General features: G+C 52.3%; 1 long non-coding RNA gene across 1 annotated transcript; it reads left to right on the top strand.

Moving 5' to 3' along the window:
* The first annotated feature begins 4,094 nt into the window (after nt 1-4,094).
* On the top strand, nt 4,095-18,958 carry LOC143268563 (uncharacterized). Its single transcript, XR_013044627.1, has 2 exons — nt 4,095-4,500; nt 18,729-18,958. It is a non-coding gene; the product is annotated as an uncharacterized LOC143268563 (long non-coding RNA).
* The last annotated feature ends 450 nt before the right edge of the window (nt 18,959-19,408 follow it).

Genomic DNA, 19,408 nt, shown 5'->3' with positions numbered 1-19,408 from the left:
GGAAGGCACGGCTATTAGCTCCACCCTGGGGAGCCAGAGGGTCTCAGTGGCCTGGGGGACTCCTCGACTCCTCAGCTGCTCCCTGGGCCAGCAGGAGGGACAGGCTTGAGCAGTGGAGCAAAATTCAGCAGAATCTAGAGGGCATGAGGGAGCTGAGCAGCCAGAGCTTGAATAGCTGGCTGAGAAGAAAAGGATGGGTGGATGGATGGATGGAGGGAGGGAGGGAGGGAGGGAGGGAGGGATGGAGAGAGGGAGGGAGGGAGGGAGGGAGGGAGGGATGGAGAGAGGGAGGGAGGGAGGGAGGGAGGGAGGGAGGAGAGACAAGGAGAAGCCCTGGGTCAGGAGCCACGGGAATGTGACAGGAGAGATCCTGGATCCACGCTGGGAAAACTGGACCAACTGCTAACATTCAGGACCGCACAGGAAGTAGTCCAAGGACAGGGAGAGCAGACACTCCTCTCTCAACCATGAGCCCTCTCATGGGTGTACCAGTCCCTACGGCCTGGAAGACCACTCTAGCCCTGGTTGCTTCAGATAGTTCCCGGGGTTTTCTCTTGGTTTCTGTGAACAGGCTGAGAGCAGCTTGTGTGGGAGCCCTGTGTACAGCTTTGGTGGCTACTAGGCAGCCGGGCAACACCATCTGAAGGCTTAATAGGACTCACATCCAGTGGCAGTTTCTGGATGGTATCTCTTAGTGTGGCTTTCTTGAAGATGCTTGGTGTCCACACGACGGGATGGCCTCTATCATGTGATTATCTCTTTTCTGATCCAGCCCCAGAGGTTAACCCTAGACTCCTCCCTGCTGACCACCTAACTGGTCAGCCTAGTTGGCCAGAACTCCACAGCAGAAGTCCAGGATCCAGGAGTCAGGGTCCAGGGCCACAGCAGTCTGGGAAGTCAGCTGCCACACAGAGAAACAGGTCCTGACACTCCAAACTGGCTTCAGCACATCAAGGCAGTTACAGGGCTCTGCTGGACTTGACTGTGGATGACTGTAGTCTTAACCATCACAATTGCCCGGGGGAGACCCATGGGCTTTCCTCACATTTATCCTAGCATCCATTTAACAATAACACACACAAAGACACAGCCAGCCCTGGCTGTCATCAGAATCTGGAGGCTCACAGCTAACCTTGGCCCCAGAGGCACACATGGTGTTTAGGCGGCGGCTTAAGGTAAACCAGATACATTCCAGATAGGATGAAGTCACTTTCATCCTCACCGTATAGACTGGCCCCCTCTTCTCAAGATCATGGAGATCTCTGGTCTTGCTGTTGCCCAGTGCTATGCTTCAGTCTGTAAGCCTGCAATAAATGTCGCTCTGTGGTACTGAATGTGCAGTGCTGGGTCTGCAGTGCTGGATGTGCAGTGCTGGCTGTGCAGTGCTGGCTGTGAAGTGCTGGATGTGCAGTGCCGGGTCTGCAGTGCTGGGTCTGCAGTGCTGGGTGTGCAGTGCTGGATGTGCAGTGCTGGGTGTGCAGTGCTGGATGCGCAGTGCTGGGTCTGCAGTGCTGGGTCTGCAGTGCTGGGTCTGCAGTGCTGGCTGTGCAGTGCTGAGTCTGCAGTGCTGGGTCTGCAGTGCTGGATGTGCAGTGCCGGGTCTGCAGTGCCGGGTCTGCAGTGCTGGATGCGCAGTGTTGGGTCTGCGTGCCTCTCCTCCTCCTCAGCCTCAGAGCCAGTCTTCTACACTAAGACAGAGGTGAACCATGATGGCGATGACACCACAGGCCGTCAGATAATAAAAGTTAACAATACCCAGACAGGAGATAGGAGGACTTAGAAATGAATAAGAACATTGTCGACAGTAGAGTAAAGGGAACACAGAGTGAACAAGAGGCAATGCGAAGGATGAAGAGAAACACGTTAGAAATGAAAAAGATGAGTGCTCTTCCCAGCCTTGGTCAGGGAAATGTTTTGCAGCAGTCAGCAGTTAATACAGAGATTCACAATCGAGAATTTCTTTTGAGGGCTCAGCCTTAAGTGGGGCATCTAAGTCACCCCTACACCCCCAAACTCAGGGAACATCGTGGACTAGCAGGTGAAAGAATGCAGGAGATGGGGGTGGGGACAGGTGCTGGGAAACGCTGCCTCTGGACACAGCATGGCTGTCATGTTCTTGGACTCAGAGCAGCTGCAGTTATCTGCACCAGATCAAGCCGGTCAGCATTCCAGCATGGACAGGAGGGGCTCCCGAGGCTCTGCTCCTCTCTGAGGAGACTTTGCAGTTACTGGCAGCTGGAGGAGCGGGGTTATTTTCCTTCAGGGATGTAGCTTAGCTCTTGGTTAAGTTGCTCATGCTCCTCTACATGGTCCCACACCCACACAAGAAACACTAATTAAACTCTGTGTCACAGAAAGGTCATATGTGTAGGAGGCTGATGACTTCTTGAAGGGACCCAGAGGGAGTGGGATGGGGCGAAGAAAGGGTAATGGAGAGTGAACATAATGAAAATACATTATATACATTTTAAAATAAGGGGCTGTCCAGATGGCTCAGCGGGTAAAAGGTGTTTACCACCAAGCTTAACATCCTGAATTCAATCCCTGGGATCCACACCGTGGAAGCAGAGAACCGACTGGTGGGTTGTGCTCTGACCTCCTCATGTGTGTCCTCCCACACAAATAAATAATAAACAAACAAACAAACAAACACGTAACAATTTAAGGCCTGGAGAGACGGCTCAGCAGTTCAGAGCACTTGTTGCTCTTGCAGAGGACTAGAGTTTAGTTCCCAGAACCCACATCACGGCGCATAACTGTCTGTAATTCTGGTTCCAGGGCACCAGGCATGCACAGGATGCGCTTATATACATATGCATGAAAAACACTCATATGAACAAAAACATATAAATCTAAAAAAATGAAAGTGAAATAAAAGTGAAAGAAGTCTGGGCTGGTGGTTCGCACCTATAATCCCAGCACTTGGGAGACGGAGGCAGGAGGATTGCCATGAGTTGGTGCCAGCCTGGGCTACATAGTGATTTTTAGGTTAGTCTGGACTGTGAGACTCTATTTCAAAAAGAAGGAAGAGGAGGAAGAGAAGGAGGAGAAGAGACGGAAGATTGCAGGCAGCAGCCACAAGGGGGAAAAATGAACAGTAAGATACAGTTTCTTCAAAAAGGATGTGTGAATGAATGGTTCAAGCCCATGAAGGGATGTTCAGCATGCAGGGAGTGAAATCAAAGTCATGATGTGGTATCCACACTTCACAGCTCACAGGAAGGCTAGACGGAAGCAGATGTTGGAGAGGGTGGGAGACCCTGGGCTTCCCACCCCCCACAGCTGGTGAATACGGTTCAGACAGCCAGGGCTCTTCCAAGTGCTGAGCATCAAGTTGCCATGGGACCCGAGGCCACAGAATATCAGGGGAGAGCGAAGTGTGACTGGCTAGGAATCCCTAAGTCCTGCTTCCCTCTGGTCCTCACACCTGGCCTACTGCTTCTGAACGGGAGTCTGCTGGCCTCTCCCGGGGCTCCTGAATGCTGAGCATGACAAAGGGTCAAAGTTCACAGAAGTTGGGTCCACCCCTACCGGCCTACCACAGCCCTGGCAGACCATTTCCAGCATCCCACGGTCTCCATCTACAACAGAGTTCACCATCTTGGAGCTGCCCAGTTGTGGCTGGAGCCGAGGTCCTGATGGCCCAGAAGAGTCCTCTTGTGGGGTCCATGGTGTCAATTCCTGCAACTGCTCAGCTGACTAGCATCGTCCAACCGTGGGGTCCTTCCCCCTGAGCTTGGGCCCCAAAGCTATGCCCGGTCACCCAAATCGGGCCGGAGACACCGTTGGCCCTGGCTGATGTTAGCCTCTTCTATCCGTGATGGTACCCAGAGACCCACTAGCCCCAAAAGCCTTCAGTTCCCATGTACACTTGAGACTTTACACTGAGGGCCCACGGAGGCCTCGACAGTCGCTTCCTTGTCAGTTTCCACCTAGGCCAGGGAGGAAGGAGCAGAGCTCGCTCATCCAGCAGCCAGAAAATGCTCAGTGGCTGGAGGGAAGTCTGGTTAGGCGTCCAGCCAAGTTCTCAGGGCAAGACTGACAATTCCTCGAATAGGGCCTTCCTTCCGGCAGCTGGAGCGGACACTGCCAGGAGCCGCAAGCTAGGTTGTAGATTCAGCCTGGTGGTAGTCAGCAGGCTGGGAGTGATATCATAGACAGTGCAGCAAGCCGGAGCCCAGGGCCTCCTCACTGACATCCTGGGCGTGGGAAGGAGAGTGCTGTATCCTGAGCATGGGATCTATGCCGGCACCTGGAGGACACCTGGCCACACAGACTGCTCACTCTTCCCAGTCAGCCACCAGCACCCCAGGGGGAGGTGGGCCGGGCCAGAAGCGCCAGTCTTTCTGTAAGGTCTTTCTGCACCGGCGGGGAAGGGAGCCTGTTGGGCTGAGCCACCCAGCATCAGCGTATGCTGTACACTTCCAAGGCCCAGCATCACCCCACAGCAGCTGGGCGCACAGCTCCTACCAGGTTTGCTTTGGATGTGGCCAACCTCAGGTGAGGGCTGTGGACCCGGGAGCCCCGCCCCCCGTTTTTTCTTGTTGCTAGAGGTGGGACCCGTTGCTGTATGTATGCTGGGCAAGTGTGCGGTTAGTGAGCTTTCCCTGCCTTTCTCACTCCTGGTGCAGACAGTGGTCATCCCCTTGGAGCAGGGGCATGGGTTCTGCAGCATTCAGAAGGAGGAGCTCGTGTCCCTTGTGGCCCCGCATCCTGGGTCCTTTTCAGACTCGGGTTCCAGCAGGACACCTGTTTGTGCAGGAGTCGGGTCAAGCCCAACTAAGGAAAGCATCACCAGACCAGAATTTCCAGACATCCTGAGGCCACCAGGACCCAGATCCAGCGGTTTTGCCCCAGGGTGGAGCCCATGAGACAAGGTGATGGGGCGGGACTGACCGGGCCCTCCAGAGGGTTGGGCTGGGTAACCGCAGAAATAGGGGTGCCCTCACTGCCCGCGTGCTTCTGGTGGCGCGGCGCTCTCTGGTGGCGTTACGAGGCATTACTCGCCTTTGTTCCATGACCCTTTTAGAGGCGGTTTTGCGAGGCTCAAGCAGCCCAGATTTTCCATTCCCACATTCTGCGGTCTCTTGTACCCAGATTCCCACCTGCAGCGTAGCGGTTGCATGGGTGAAAAACAAAGCCCTTCTTGGACAGACACAGAGGCTGTGGGGCCCGGGCCTTGCCTGTCAGCTGACCACTCCCATCCTTTCTGATAATGGAGCTCTGTGTGGTTTGGGAATCATTGTAACAAAGCTCCCTTTGTCTCCACGTGCTTGTTTGTATGAACAAAGTTGCTTAATGCTCACACCATTTAAATCCTAAAGTGGGCGGGCAATTGGGGCTGAACATAGCTATCTATCTATCTATCTATCTATCTATCTATCTATCTATCTATCTATCTATCCATCCATCCATCTATCTATCTGACAAGGTTTCACTGTGTAGCCCTGGCTATCAGGAATTCACTATGTAGACCAGACTGGCCTTGAACTCACAGAGACCCATCGGTTTCTGTCTCCCAATGCTGGAATCAAAGGTCTGAACCGTCATCCATGGCTGGACCTGGCATCTTTGAGAGCTATTCAAGTGGAAAAGGAGTTTATCAATAAAAGGACCCTGTCCTTATACCCAGGGGTGCCATGACGATGGAAATTTGCTTTCCTGAATGCTCCTTTAAAAAACTGGCTTTTAATTATTTATTTACTTTTTGATAGTCTCTCACTATGTAGCCCAGACCAGTTCCAAACTTGGAATCCACCTCCGTCCCCCTGGTGCTGGCATTACATGCAGGAGCTGTGTATAGCATGGTTTTTTTCCCCTGCAAAACAAAACAAAACAACAACAACAAAAAGCACCCCCCAAAAAAACCCCAAAAGTAAAAAAAACCCATAAATTTTATTTATTTTTGTAACGCTTTTTATCAAAATGCCTAACAAATCCCTTACATCTGAACCCACGGCCTCATGAGTTTGTGAGGACTGAAAGCTGTCATTGTAACGAAACTCAGCAGAAAAATGCCAAGATAATGATCTTTAGGAAGCAAAGATCAAAAGTGACAAAAGTCATCTTTTAATTTACACAGTCCACTCTTCGCATCTCCATATTCTCTTGCAGATAACAACACACAAATTGAGTAGTTTTTTTTGTTTGTTTGTTTTAATGTTAGTGTTGAGTGTTGAACTCAGTCTTAGGCATGCTGGGTGAGCCATCTACCACTGAGTTACCTGCCAGCCTTAAATTGGCTCTGAAGGCTAAGGAGAACCCCAAAGAAGTTCTAGAGGTCCAAGGCTGAAGGGCAACACCCAATGGTGGACATCCTGCTGTCAGTTCCCGGGGTTTGAATCTGACACACCCCACCAGGTTCCTACCTCAAAGCTTGGTCCCCAGCTAGTGGCACTATTCTGAAGACCAGGGATCCGTATGTAGGCCATGGGGCTTGGCTGAGAGAATTAGGTGACTGGTATTGGGGATCTGCAGCTCAATGGACCTGCCCTTTCCAGACCCCACACCTCAGAAAGCCTGCCAAGGGCCAGCCCCTCCCCAGGGCCGGAAGGGGGGGTTCCTAGTTGTCGTGAGCTGCCATGTGGAATACTGAGAGTTGAACCCATGTCCTATGAAGGAGCAACCGGTGCTCTTAACTGCCGAGCCGCCCCTCCAGTCCCACACTCCTGATTTTTGAGATTCAGTGCCCTCATTATAGTTAAGAGTGGCAGCGTATGTGGCATTTCCTCTGTAAGTCCAGCCATTCGGACATTGTTCCTGCACTGGCATGCCCACTCTATTCACTCTGCTGCCCGTGAGCCAAGCTCTGGGTGCCTGTGTGTGTGTGCGTGTGCGTGTGCGTGTGCGTGTGTGTGTGTGTGTGTGGGGGGGGGTGTTTCACTACCTCCAGCGCTCAGAACATGGCTGTGTAGGTGGTGGCATGGTCCTCATTCTGGGGATACAGAAGCAGCTCCACCAGCCTTCAAGGGTCAGTGTAATCTCCATCCTTGTTTTTGACCATTTTGCCAAGTAGCTTGGGGGGTTGAATTTTTAAAAATGTTTTTTATTAAAATTTCATAAAGCGTATTCTGACCGTAGTCACTCCATACTCCTCTCCCTGACTGCTCCAAGACCCGCCCCACCTTCCTGTCCTATCCTCAACTTCATGCCCTATTTTATTTTATTTTTATAACCCAGAGTCCAGTATGTGTTGTCCATGTACTCCTGGATGTGGGGTCATCTACTGGAGGTGGTCCACAGGAGTCACACCACAGTTTTTAGAGGAAACTGAGTCCCACTCTTAGAAGCCATCATTTGTCACAGCTCCTCAGTTAAGGGGGAGGACTCGTGAACTCTCCTGCCCTCCGTGCTGAAGGCTGCTTGGGCAGGTCTTGCGCTGGCAACCTCAGCTGCTGTGAGCTCCTGACTGCGGCCTCCCCATCATGCCCAGAAGACACTGTTTCTCCCTGAACCTCCCTAACCTCTGGCTCTTACAGTCTTTCCTCCCCTCCTTCTGAGATGGTACCTGAGCCTTGGGGAGGGTGTGTGATGGAGGCTAGAGCTCTAAGAGGGATCATGGGACTGAGGGGACAGCACCTCTGGTGAAGTGTCTCCCTTCACCAGCTGGTGAAAGCTGGACGTGGTTTTGTGTACTTGTGATCCACTGCCAGGGAGGCAGAGATGCGAGATCCCTGAGGCTTGCTGACCAGACAGCCCAGCTTACTGGCTGAGCACTATCTAAATGAAGATGGACAGATCCTGAGAAATGACACCCAGGCTGTCCTCTGTATCTCACCCCTTTGACTACACACACATGCATAGGCACACACACACACACACACACACACACACACACACACACACACACACACGCATGACTATTCCTGTGATTTACTGTACTGTGCTCAGAGCAGTATGGGGCTGCCTCCCCTTCTAAGAATCTGCTCAGATTCAATCAAGGTTCCTGTAATGCTCTTTTGTGTGTTTGTTTAGTATTTGAAAGGAACGCTACTTTCTTTGTTGAGTGGGAAGGCCGGCATATCTGTTAATTTATGTGGCTAATTGTTCTATTAATACCCCCTTTCCTTTACTCATGTTTTTGATCTGGAAATTACTGATGAGGTGTGCTGAAGTCTCCCACTGTGACTGTGGTTTAGAAAATTTCTCCCTGTGTGTCTAGCAGCTTTTCTCCATATGTTCTGGAGCAAAAGGTTAATAACTGTGATGTGGTCTCAGTGGATGTGTCTGTCTCACCCTGTCGGGGGCTCCACCACGGTCTCTGCCGAGCCTAGCATCTAATTTCTGAATTCAATTTCCTCCAAGATTGTGTGGGATTTTGCTCCTTAAGGATTTTATACAACAAAAGCAACTGCCTGGCTTCTTATGCCAATGGAAAGAAATTTGAAAAACAGAAAGCATCAAGGCCTACAATGCCCACATGAAGTTACCCTGGGGCTGCACCATTCCCCTGCTCCAAGGCCTGCTGTCCCCTGAGCCCTCCCAGAGGTTCAGGTCTCCTCAGTACTCAGCCAGTACTTCCTGAGCCCAATCCCCCAATCCTACAAGGCTTGAGGCCTATTGATGTGATGGCTCCTATGTGCCCCTGCAAGGTGGCTGTGTGCACCTTGGGAGAGACACTGGCTGCGGGCTGGTCGTGAGGCATCTCATGGATCAGGTAGCATTTGCTATTTAAACAAAGCATGTTGGGGTTCCTCTCCACAGGTGCATACCAAGTCGATGGAAAGCTAGAATGATGTATAAAGGTGCCGAAGAGGACCACCTATTTTCCTGTTGGAGCTGGGACTTTGGTCTCCCTGTCTTCAGCTTGGGACCCACACTGTTCTCTCTCCTGGTTCAGATACTGTGGATCTGGTTGTTTCTGTTCCCCTGGTGACCACGGTCTGCCCCTGGCCATGACCCTGGCTGCTGCCTATGCTAGAGCACTGGGTTCAGGTCATTTCGTGCCCGAGCTGAGCTGCCTATTCTGGGTTCCTTCCATCAGGGGTGGGGGCAGGGCAGGTGCTTGTGAGTGCCACAATGTCTGTCTGTGAAAGGCCTTACTGCTGAGTAAGGAGGGGCCTGGGCACAGATTTTGGAAGCACACCCAACAGGGCACCTTTAACTGAACAGATCTTTTATTGTTCCGTTGCTGTTCACCCCGCCCCCACAAAACCCTAACCTTGTCGGATATCCATGTTAACTAGACAGTAATATTCCTCTTCCCATCTGGCAGGACAGCTGGTCTGGGCCCTGGCTGCACCTGGGTTGATCTTCCACGCAGGCGTCAGGACCTGCTGGAGGGAAAGTTCTTAGAAGGCTGGAGAGGGGAGGTGAGCAGATCCCCGCCCTTTCCCGTACCTCACCCCTCTCCACCCACACTTCAACCCTCTTCCTCCCCTGCACTGTAGTGGGGGTGGGGACTAGAACCTTCCCAGGGCAGGCTAACAGAAGGGGTGAGGGCGTTCCCACTGGCAGGGGCTCCTGCACCTTTCTTAGGTTTTTTGTTTTGTTTTTGAGGCAGGGTTTCTCTGTGTAGTCCTGGCTGTCCTGGAACTCTCTCTGTTTTTTAGCTAACCGCTGTGGACTTCCCACAAAGCAGAGGGACTTTCTTCACCTTAGTCACAAGATGCCTTTAAACAGGAAAACTAGCCACTGGCAGAGGCAGCTTTGAGAAATCAGCACCTGCAGAGGGAGTACAGAGCCACCCCTCCTGTGGGGGGACCCTCCTGTGGGGACCCTCCTGTGGAGACCCCTCCTGTGGGGGACCCTCCTGTGGAGACTCCTCCTGTGGGGGGACCCTCCTGTGGGGGGACCCTCCTGTGGGGACCCCTCCTGTGGGGACCCCTCCTGTGGAGACCCCTCCTGTGGGGGGACCCTCCTGTGGAGACCCCTCCTGTGGGGGGACCCTCCTGTGGAGACCCCTCCTGTGGGGGACCCTCCTGTGGAGACTCCTCCAGTGGGGGACCCCTCCTGTGGGGACCCCTCCTGTGGAGACTCCTCCTGTGGGGGGACCCTCCTGTGGAGACTCCTCCAATGGGGGACCCCTCCTGTGGAGACTCCTCCTGTGGGGACCCCTCCTGTGGGGACCCTCCTGTGGAGACCCCTCCTGTGCGGGGGACCCTCCTGTGGGGATCAGGTCTCTTCCTGGCTCCCAAGGTTTCCAGAGCACAGGGGCATCCTGGTCTGGCCCTCACTGGCCTCAGTTCAAAGCACTCCCTCACCCACTAGTCCTGACCTTCGATATCAGAATAGATGAATGGATGACTCACCACCAGGCCGTTCGCCCAATCAGGGTGCCCTTTCCTAGGAGATGCTCCAAAGCCCTGCCTACCAGTGTTGCTTTCTGTCCCCTTGGGGACTGACCCGGCTGGCCCCACCCACCCTCATGGAGGGCAGAAGTCATACCCCGCTCAAGGCTGCCGCTTAGATTGAATGCGCACAGCGTCTGACGTCTGATGCACAAAGCTGTTCTCAGCATGGTCAAAGCTTAACCACCCTCTTTCCCAGGAACCACTGCCCGCTTTCTGTCCAGTCCACTTCCTTGCCTGTCGAGTCTCCAGAAACTGCCCAGGCCCACTTGAAGCAGTCGGGGTTGGGGTGGGGGTCACAACAGGCTGGTGGCAGGGACAGGGCGGCTGGTCCAGTAGGAAGCTGATCTAGGCCTGAGCTCTTGTGGACCGACAGGGAGGCAGGAAGGGCCTGTGAGGTGTGCTTCTTTACATGAGGTTAGGGACCGTGGGTCCCGGGGACTGGGGCCAGAGGTGCCTTTCTCCACGGTCAACCTGGCCCATTCATCCTGGTCCACCACCTCATCTGGTACTGGTTGGCTCACAGCCAACCTGAGTGAGGAGGGCACCTTGGGAACGAAACTCCTGAAGCGCAGTTCACGGGGTTTTATATGAGATCATATCTGGTCCCAGGAGGACTGAGGCCATCTTTGGACGGCAAGGAATGGGAAAGACAGGGCCAACTTTGTCTAGTGCGCCCTGTACAGAGGATGCCGTGGGGATACACTATCCTACTGCATCCCATTCCCTAGGGTCCAGTTCAGGCTCTATCTGGACAAGTCTGGTCCCAGGTAAGATGTTTCCCAGGCTAGACGAGGCAGACTCTCCCACCACTGGAGCAAGGGTCATGTGGTAGGTCTATGGCCGAGAAAGGCCTATTCCAGGAGCCCTTGAGATCTGCTGGGCCCATGTCCTGACTCTGTTTTCTTGGCTTTGTTTCCTTGAACTCCTGCTGTAGCCTCCTGTGGATGCCTGGACCGAGGGGCAGTAAGGATCAGGAGGCAGGAACTGGCCTCTCCACTCACTGGAGTCTGTTTTTCTCTCTAGGAGATGCCTTGGCCCTGGTTGCCTCCTCTCCCTCATTCTCAGCCTGCCTCCTACTGAGACTCTTGGTCTTTCTCCCTTCAGCAGGCAAGGGTAGTGCTTGGAAGGTAACCCTGTGGTACTGAGCCCCTGGGAGGGCTGTTCTTCTGGATCTCTGGAAGGAATGGGTGTTGTTTGGTGAGCTTGCCTCCCTGCCTCCCTGCCCCTTGGGCATTGGTGGTGCCTCCAGGAGACCCTGGCAGCTGGAAGTGTGGGGTGCCCAAAGAAGCTTTGAGGCTCGTCCCCCAGGTGTATGTGGGGACTCTTAGGCTCTATCTTGTGTCTCCCAAGGGATCATTACCAGAGGGACATTTCATCTCGCAGATGGGACAGCCAGCGTCTAGACTGGCCAGTATGACTGGAGCGGCAGAGGGCAGTGCTGGGCTTTGTTCCCAATTCCAAAGACCGATCCATGTGACCCAGACCAGGAGGGAAGCCAGGTGAGGGTTGTTGGGGCCACAAAGTGAATGCTTATGAACACAACAGGGGGACTCCCAACCAACGCGGGGTCCTCATTCTTCCTGGGTCCATGCTAGCCACACGGGGGCGCTGGAGCTCCACCAGTGCTCATGGCAGGTTAGGCACTTCATCAATGATTTGAGGGTTCTGGTTTGCCCGAAGCCAGGCTGGGGCCTCCAGAAGGCCCAGCAGACTGGGCTGTCATCCTGGGACCGAGGTCATGCCTGGCGGGAGTCTGGGTGACTGACCGGACGCTGGGACTCCTCGGGTTGTTGCAGTGGGTGTGCTGAGCCTGGATAAGTGGCAGGGGCTGTGGGGCTGAGACAACAGGAATTCCCCCGTCTGGTGACTTCTCTCCCTAAGTCTGCCCTCTCCTCAGGAGGCAGGGAGCAAGGGGTAGGTGCCATCCCAGGGCCGGAGCTGAATAATGCATGCTGCACAAACCGAGGTTTCAACACCAGGGGAGGGGGAGGGGGATCCCAGGCTGTGTTAATATTTATTAAACCCACAGCCCGTCATTCAAGAGCCTCATAAATATTAATTCCTAGTTAAACATTTATATGAACGAGATTGCTTCTCCTCCCCCTCAAAGAACCTGTTTGAAGCTGGTGGTTGTGGTGGCCTTGGGGGGAGTGGGGTCTCCAGGGACCGCTTGGGAGGAGGGCTACAATGAGTCAGCTGGGCTTCTCACTCGGCTGCAGCCCCTGGCCCCAGCCAGCGCCTGCCTGCTTTAGTCAGAACCTGCCTGCTTTCCACACCCAGGCCACAGAACAGCTCTGGCTGACCTTCAGGACCCCTGCAAAGTCCTCACGATGAAGCCCCCTGCCTCAGCTGCAAAACCAGTGTTTCTAGCAATTAGCTCCAGAATCTGTTAGTCACGCATATCTCAACAGGATTTAGTTGGCGGGGGAGGGTGAGACTCTGGGAGATGGGGTCACATGTGGTGCCTTTGCATGGGCTCCAGGCAGCGTGCTCCCCAGCATGCTTTGGTGCAGACCTTTGGAGTCAGAAGCATCCTCAGGCTGTGGCCAGCAGCGTCTTTGTTTTGCAGGCTTTGAATATTGAGGTGTGGTGGCTAGGGGATCCCTAAGCCTGAGCTCTGTCATCACATGAGTACACCATGTCTGCCCAGTGTCCGCCACAGCCCTTTGCACATTTTGTTTTGCTCGTGCGGTTTTAATCCAGCTGTAGCCAACTTTTAAGGTGGTGTAACACGGGGATCTAACTTCCTTTCACTCCACATCACAAGCCACTTACCCCGACACTGTGTTCCCCCTCGATTTGCAAGGTCCCCTCTGACCTACATGAGCTCTCACGTGTCTGTTCGGAGCCAGCGCGTTCCTCGGTGGCGCCGCGCCGGCTTCCTGTCATTTTCTTTTTAGTTGCCATGGCTATGTAGCTTGTCTCCATCCTGGCAGAGCGCGCCCTTCCCCTGCATTCTTCCCAATCAGCTTCCCCATTCACAGTCCTTTATTCTTCCATAGCCGGCTGAGAATAGGGCTGTCGAGCTTCCGAAAGGAGCCTGCAGGAACTGTGATTTGCATGACATTAACAGGGAGACTAATTTGGGGACAATTGTTGGCGGTGCTATCCAGGCTCACCCCCTGTCTGACCACGGCACCTTCTCCTTTCAGTTGCTTGGCTGAGTGCTTTCACGGGGCCCAGCCCGTTCTCTGGTAGCTTAATTCCCAGCTACTTAATTGCTTCAGCTGCTGTCATGGACAGGTCTTATTTGCTGGCTGAGTCCCGGGGTGTGCAGGAATATTATTGATCGTCGTGGCTTTATCTTGTAGCTGTGGCTCGTTTCAGCAGTTTGTTGATCCGGTTCCCATTTCCTACCCAGGTGCCTTGTTATCCACAAGGCCTGGCAGCTTTATCTCTCCCTCTCCCATCTTAAACCTCTTGTTACTTTTATGTGACTTGCAGTGTTGCCCAGGACTTTCAGGATTATGTCGGGCAGTGAGGCGATAAGAGCTGTCCTCGTGTGACTTCTGGTCACGCAGAGATTGGAGCTGGGAAGTCTCTCATGTCTGACGTTTCCTGAAGGTTTGGAGGGTGGGCACCACCAAGGACAGGAGATGCTCTTTCACGCAGCCTCTGGGAGTGCGTAAGAAGTTACAAATAGGCATTGAGATTTACCGATCCGTTCCTGTGTCCACTGTGACACTTTCTGTGGAGGCTTGGCTCTCCAGTCTTTCAGTGGACTTGGTAAGCCCCACTTGTGGGTCTCTGGCTCCTCTTGGATGGACTATGTGCTATTACATTTTGGCCACTTTGTCAAATGCTGCTGATTGGACAGTGGGCTGTTGTTTTATGCGTTTCTAAGAAAGAAAAACCACTGCCTATAAAACCCTGACATGATTCTTTATCGTATAGAAGTCCTACTTTATATTCAGCAAAGAGCTCCTTTGGACTTATTTAATCATAGATTTTACCATAGCTCATTCTTATGCATACATAAAAAGGAAAATAAAAACAAGTTAAGGTAGTACTGCAATGTCTGCACACTCAGAACCCGGCTCCTCTGAACTGGATCCCGGCTTGGTGTCACTGGGGCCCTTGTTTCTCCAGCAGAGTCATTCCTGTCCACAGGGCAGTGGGCAGACGGCTGCACTCAGGACTAGGTGAGCCCTATGGGGCTGCTAATATCAGTCTGAAGGCACAGCACTGGTTGTGACAGTTTGAATGTAACTGGCCCCCATAATCTCATAGGGAGTGGCAATATTAGGAGATGTGGCTTTGTTGGATGGGCATGACCTTGTTGGAGGAAGTGTGTCACTGTGGGGGCAGGCTTTGAGGTTTCCTATGCTCAGGATACTACCTAGTGTCTCAGCTGACTTCCTGTTGCCAGCAAGATGTAGGATGCTCAGCTACTTCTCCAGCACCAGGTCTGCCTGCACGCCACCATGCTCCCTGCCGTGACGATAATGGACCGAACCTCTGAAACTGTAAGCCACCACCTCAATTAGATGTTTTCCTTTGTGAGAGTTGCCGTGGTCATGGTGTCTCATCACAGCAATAGAAGCCCTAAGACACTGGTACATCTTGATCTGACTGGAGCCTTGTGGAAGGATTGTGGTCAACTCCAGTGGAACTCCTTCTCCAAATGGCCCTTGGTGCTTTGTCAGCAGGGTCTGGTGGTCCAGGCCTCTGGAAGTGCTGTGCCTGCTCTCAGTGCTGTATCTGTGCAACAGACACGTTCACACAGGCTACCACCTCAACACGGGCTGGCGATCCACCTGCGGGTGCAGACTGTAGTGATGTGAGAGTTCCCAGACCTGATGTGACCATGTACCATGATGGGGAATGTCCTAGTCCCACAGTCCCACAGTCATGGCAGTGAAATAAGCGGAGTGATACAGGGATCGTGAGGTCTATGGAATGGTAATGGAGATGTTAACATCCTGTGTGTAAGAGGAAGGGGGGGGAGTGGGGAGGGGGAGGAAGAAGGGGGGTAATCAGCTACACCACTTCCTCTTTCCTTCTTCCTTCCTAGCTACATGTGGTCTGTGTGTGTGTGTGTGTGTGTGTGTGTGTGTGTGTGTGTGTGTGTGTGTGAAAGCTGTAAGGTTAAAGGTTAACTGAGGGTGGGAAGCTAGGGATGCAGGTTTTATGAGCTGTCGTCCACGCCGGGAGGGGACTTTTCAGCGAAGCAGCTGTCCTTAGTCACCCCTGCTCCTGTAAATAACCCCTTGCCCATGTTCCTATAAATAACTCCAATAGACTTATTGGTTCATCCAGATGGAGTTAGATAGATTTGTTCTTTTAAAATTTTTAGTTAAATGAACTAATTGGGATGGAAACATTTATTTGGTTTGTTTGTGCCCTCTTTGGGGTGAATAGACATTTTTTCTTTATTTGTCACCAGGAAAGGTCATGGTGACACCCGAATGGGGACTTGACCTGGACCCAGGAGGAGCAGCTGCATGCTCTTATGATGAATCATAGCACAGGCAGCTGGGGCTGGGCTGTCTGAGGGAGCCCTCCGGAGGCGGAGGCCTGTCTGTCTCAGCACAGCCACCTTTCCCACGGGTTATGGAATGGCAAGTCTGTGCTGTTGTAGAGGTTGTGTGGGCCCCGCTATGGGAGTTAAGACTTGCAACTGAGGCTGCGGCGTCTGTCCAGAGGAGCTTGCTTGTGTGAGGGGGAAATTACAACGGGAAACAGACATGGTGGTGCGATCTTCCACCTGAGCTTGTGAGGTGGCGGGCAAAGTGGGTACGAGGAAGGTGAAATGGAGGCGTAAGAGAGCAAGGCAAACAGACGATGAGTTTGACCTGTGCCGAAGAGCCCCTTCTGAGATCTGAGCCTTGGAACTCATGGGTAGAATCAGAAGGTGAGGAGGGAGAGAATGAGGTAGAAAAGAAAGAAAGGAAACTGGGCATTCCAGAGGCGGTGTGTGATGCTCACGTCACTAGGTCCGAGAAGCCTGTGTTCAGAGGAGAGGTTAGTTCAAAAGGGACCTCAGGACTTGTGTGGGGCATTGGCGGCTTTGCTGAGGCTCATGATGGAGATGACAGGAGAAGAAAATGGAGAGAAGATTCTGTGTGTGTCACTCATAAGCAGAAGTGACAAGATCTGTGTATAACCGGATTTTCTAGGGAGAAGACCGATAGAGGGCCGGGTGTGTGGTGGTGAGCTTTGGGAAGGGTTAAAGCTTGAACAGTCCACTAAATGTATATAAGCTAGAAAAAAGCCCATGTTCCTCTCCTCCAAATGCCCGCTGTGGAGGAAGGAGGCCTCTCTTGAGGGAGACCACCCTTGCTGTCCACCTCGTTGAGTGGTCCAGGTTGCGGGTGAGGACTATGAAGGATGTCTAGAGACGGCATGTTGGGCTGCAGACTTGTTGGCCCTCGACTGATGTGCAGACTCTTTGAGCTTTGGGAGACGCTGCATCTGAGTGAGCCTTGATTAGCGTCAGCACCCCAAGCACTGGGGACGATGGGCAGCAGCGGATGAACAGCGAGACAGAGTGGGGCAGGTTAAAAAGGCTGAGCTTACAGGGATGTGGGTGACCCCGAAGAGGACGATGGCACATTTCTCCCACCAGGGAGAGTTTACTGGAGGTGGACATGTTACTGTGATGTTGCTGTGACCCTGCATGTCACCATAGGGGAATTTAGTTTGAGGGCCTGAAGTGAAAAGGTGTTTTGCGTGGTTGGGGGGAAACAGGAGCCTGTAAAGGTAAAGATTATTTGCCCAGACGGAAGTCCTTTCAGCAGGGAGGGGTGGCTGGTGGGGAGTCTGTAGGGCTCATGGAGAATGACCATGTATTGTAGAAAGCCACATAAAGCAGTACCCGTCACCTACATCTCCTTCCCCAACTTTGTTCTTTCAACAGAGCAAGTAATGTAAGCGACGAGAGGTCTTTCACGCTGTATTAAACCATAACACGTTTTTGTTAATATGATGCTTTGTATTCCCTTAACTTCTGAATTCCAAGATCAGTTGGCATGTTCTTTGGACATTTGATTGTGGTCTGTTTAGAGAACCTACCCACTCACTTTAATATAAGAAGCGTCCTTACATAATGCTAACCTCTGAGTGTCTTACGGTTTGGGGAAAGCATTTGAAAGAACAGTAAAAACAAATTGAAGAGTTGGCATGAAGGTGCCCTGTGTGGATGGGAAAGGTTGGCCAGAGGCTATAAGGCCATTAGATGCAAACCCAGAGCCAGGCGGGGGTGAGTTCCACCCCTGTGAGTTAGTGAGGGGGGCATCTGAGCCTCTGCCAACATTATATGAGCCGTCGCCACTGCTGTGGTTTGGGTATCAGCACGAGATGACCAGTTCCTGTTGCGGAAGACCCCACATACTCTTGTTTTGAGATATGAGATATCAAGATGAGGCTGAGCTGGGAATGACAAGATTCAGGACCGGTCAGACAGCCAGGCATAAGTGTCTGTGTTGTGTCACAGTGACCCAACGCTCAGAAAACAGTCCTGTCTTTCACGGCTCAGGGAACACTGAGAAGAGGGCATGGGAAAAAATGTAAGAGCTGGTGGAAGGGGTGGAGGAGTGGAGGGGTGGAGGGGTGGAGGGGTGTGGTGAAGCAGTGATATGACCACCAGCCCTTATGAAGCAGAAGTTGTTGGGGTAGCCTACAGAATAACTTAGCTGCACAGTCAGGACGACAAAATAAGCAAAACAAGCAGCGATGGCTGGATCTGCGGCACTGGCGATTGGTCTGTTAATGTTCCCATGGTGGTTTGGATGTGAAATGTTCTCCATAGACTCATGTGTTTGAACACTTGGTCCTCGGATGGGGATAGCCCTCGAGGCAGGATGTGTTGTGTTCTGTTGCTGTGATGAAATATCATGACCAAAAGCAGCTTAAAGAAGACTTTAGGGAATGGAGAGATGGCTCCGAGGTTAAGAGCATTGGCTGCTTTTCCAGAGGTCCTGAGTTCAATTCCCAGCAACCACATGGTGGCTCACAGCCATCCGTAATGAGATCTGATGCCCTCTTCTGGCCTGCAGTCATACATGGTGTATGGATAATAAATAAATAAATCTTTAAGAAGACTTTATTTGACTTATAATCCCAGTAGGCTAGATGTCTATAATGATGAGGGAAGGGATGGAGGTGGGAGCAGGAAGCCGAGGTTACCTCTCAGCCATAAACAGGAAGCAGAGATCACGAGGAGGAAGTGAGGCAAGGTTACAAACTCTCTAAGTCCACTGCCGGTGGCACACTTCCTCCAGCAAGGCTGCACCCCATAAAGGCTCCACAGCCTCTCTAAATAGAGCTCACACACTGGGGACCAAGTGTTTGAGTTCATGAGCCTGAATCCATGAGCCTGTGGGCATACATATCTCATCCAATGGGGTATAACTGGGAAGAAAGTCTTTGGTGGAGGACCTAGAAGTTTCTTAGCCTAGCCTCACTTCCTGTTCCCACTTTGCTTCCTGACTACAGATGTGGCAAGACAAGATGTTTCTGCTTCTGCCGAGTTGCCATCCCTGCTATGATGGACTGGACTCCCTAGGCCTGTGAGCCAAAACAAACAAGATGGACTGAAACCCCTAGGCCTGTGAACCAAAACAGACATGATGGACTGGACCCCCTAGGGCTGTGAGCCAAAACAGACATGATGGACTGGACCCCCTAAGACTGTGAGCAGAAATAAAACTTCCTCCTTAAAGGCATTTCTTGTCAGGCATCGATTATGGCAATAAGAAAAAAAAAAAAAAAACACTGCTGTGACTCCCTAATAAAAGGAGGTAGGAAACTTTGCTGCACCCTTGCCTGAGATTCCAGGCACCCACCCGCTTCTGCTCTACAGCTGCCGGTGGTCTTGGGGGTGCCAGAGTGTATAAGAGGTGAAGGTGTGTTGGGAGGGAGATTACGGTACACTTTGGTGAGGTCATCACCCTTTCTGGGGTGGAATTCTTCAGTGCTGAAGTTGCTTCTCCATCACCCATGTTTCTGTGATAGTCACAATAGACCATTGGTTCACCGGCTGAACTTAGGCAGAATCCCTTCTGGTTTGTTGTGTCTGATCGGGGGTGGGCATAATTTATTATTATTATTATTATTATTATTATTATTATTATTATTATTATTTTACATTTCTTGGAAAAAAATCACACAGGATT

Source organism: Peromyscus maniculatus, chromosome 14 (genome assembly GCF_049852395.1).
Source record: "Peromyscus maniculatus bairdii isolate BWxNUB_F1_BW_parent chromosome 14, HU_Pman_BW_mat_3.1, whole genome shotgun sequence".
NCBI classification, from domain to species: Eukaryota; Metazoa; Chordata; class Mammalia; order Rodentia; family Cricetidae; genus Peromyscus; species Peromyscus maniculatus.
The sequence above is the reverse complement of the archived record's forward strand: the minus strand, read 5'-3'. Positions and strand labels throughout refer to the sequence as shown.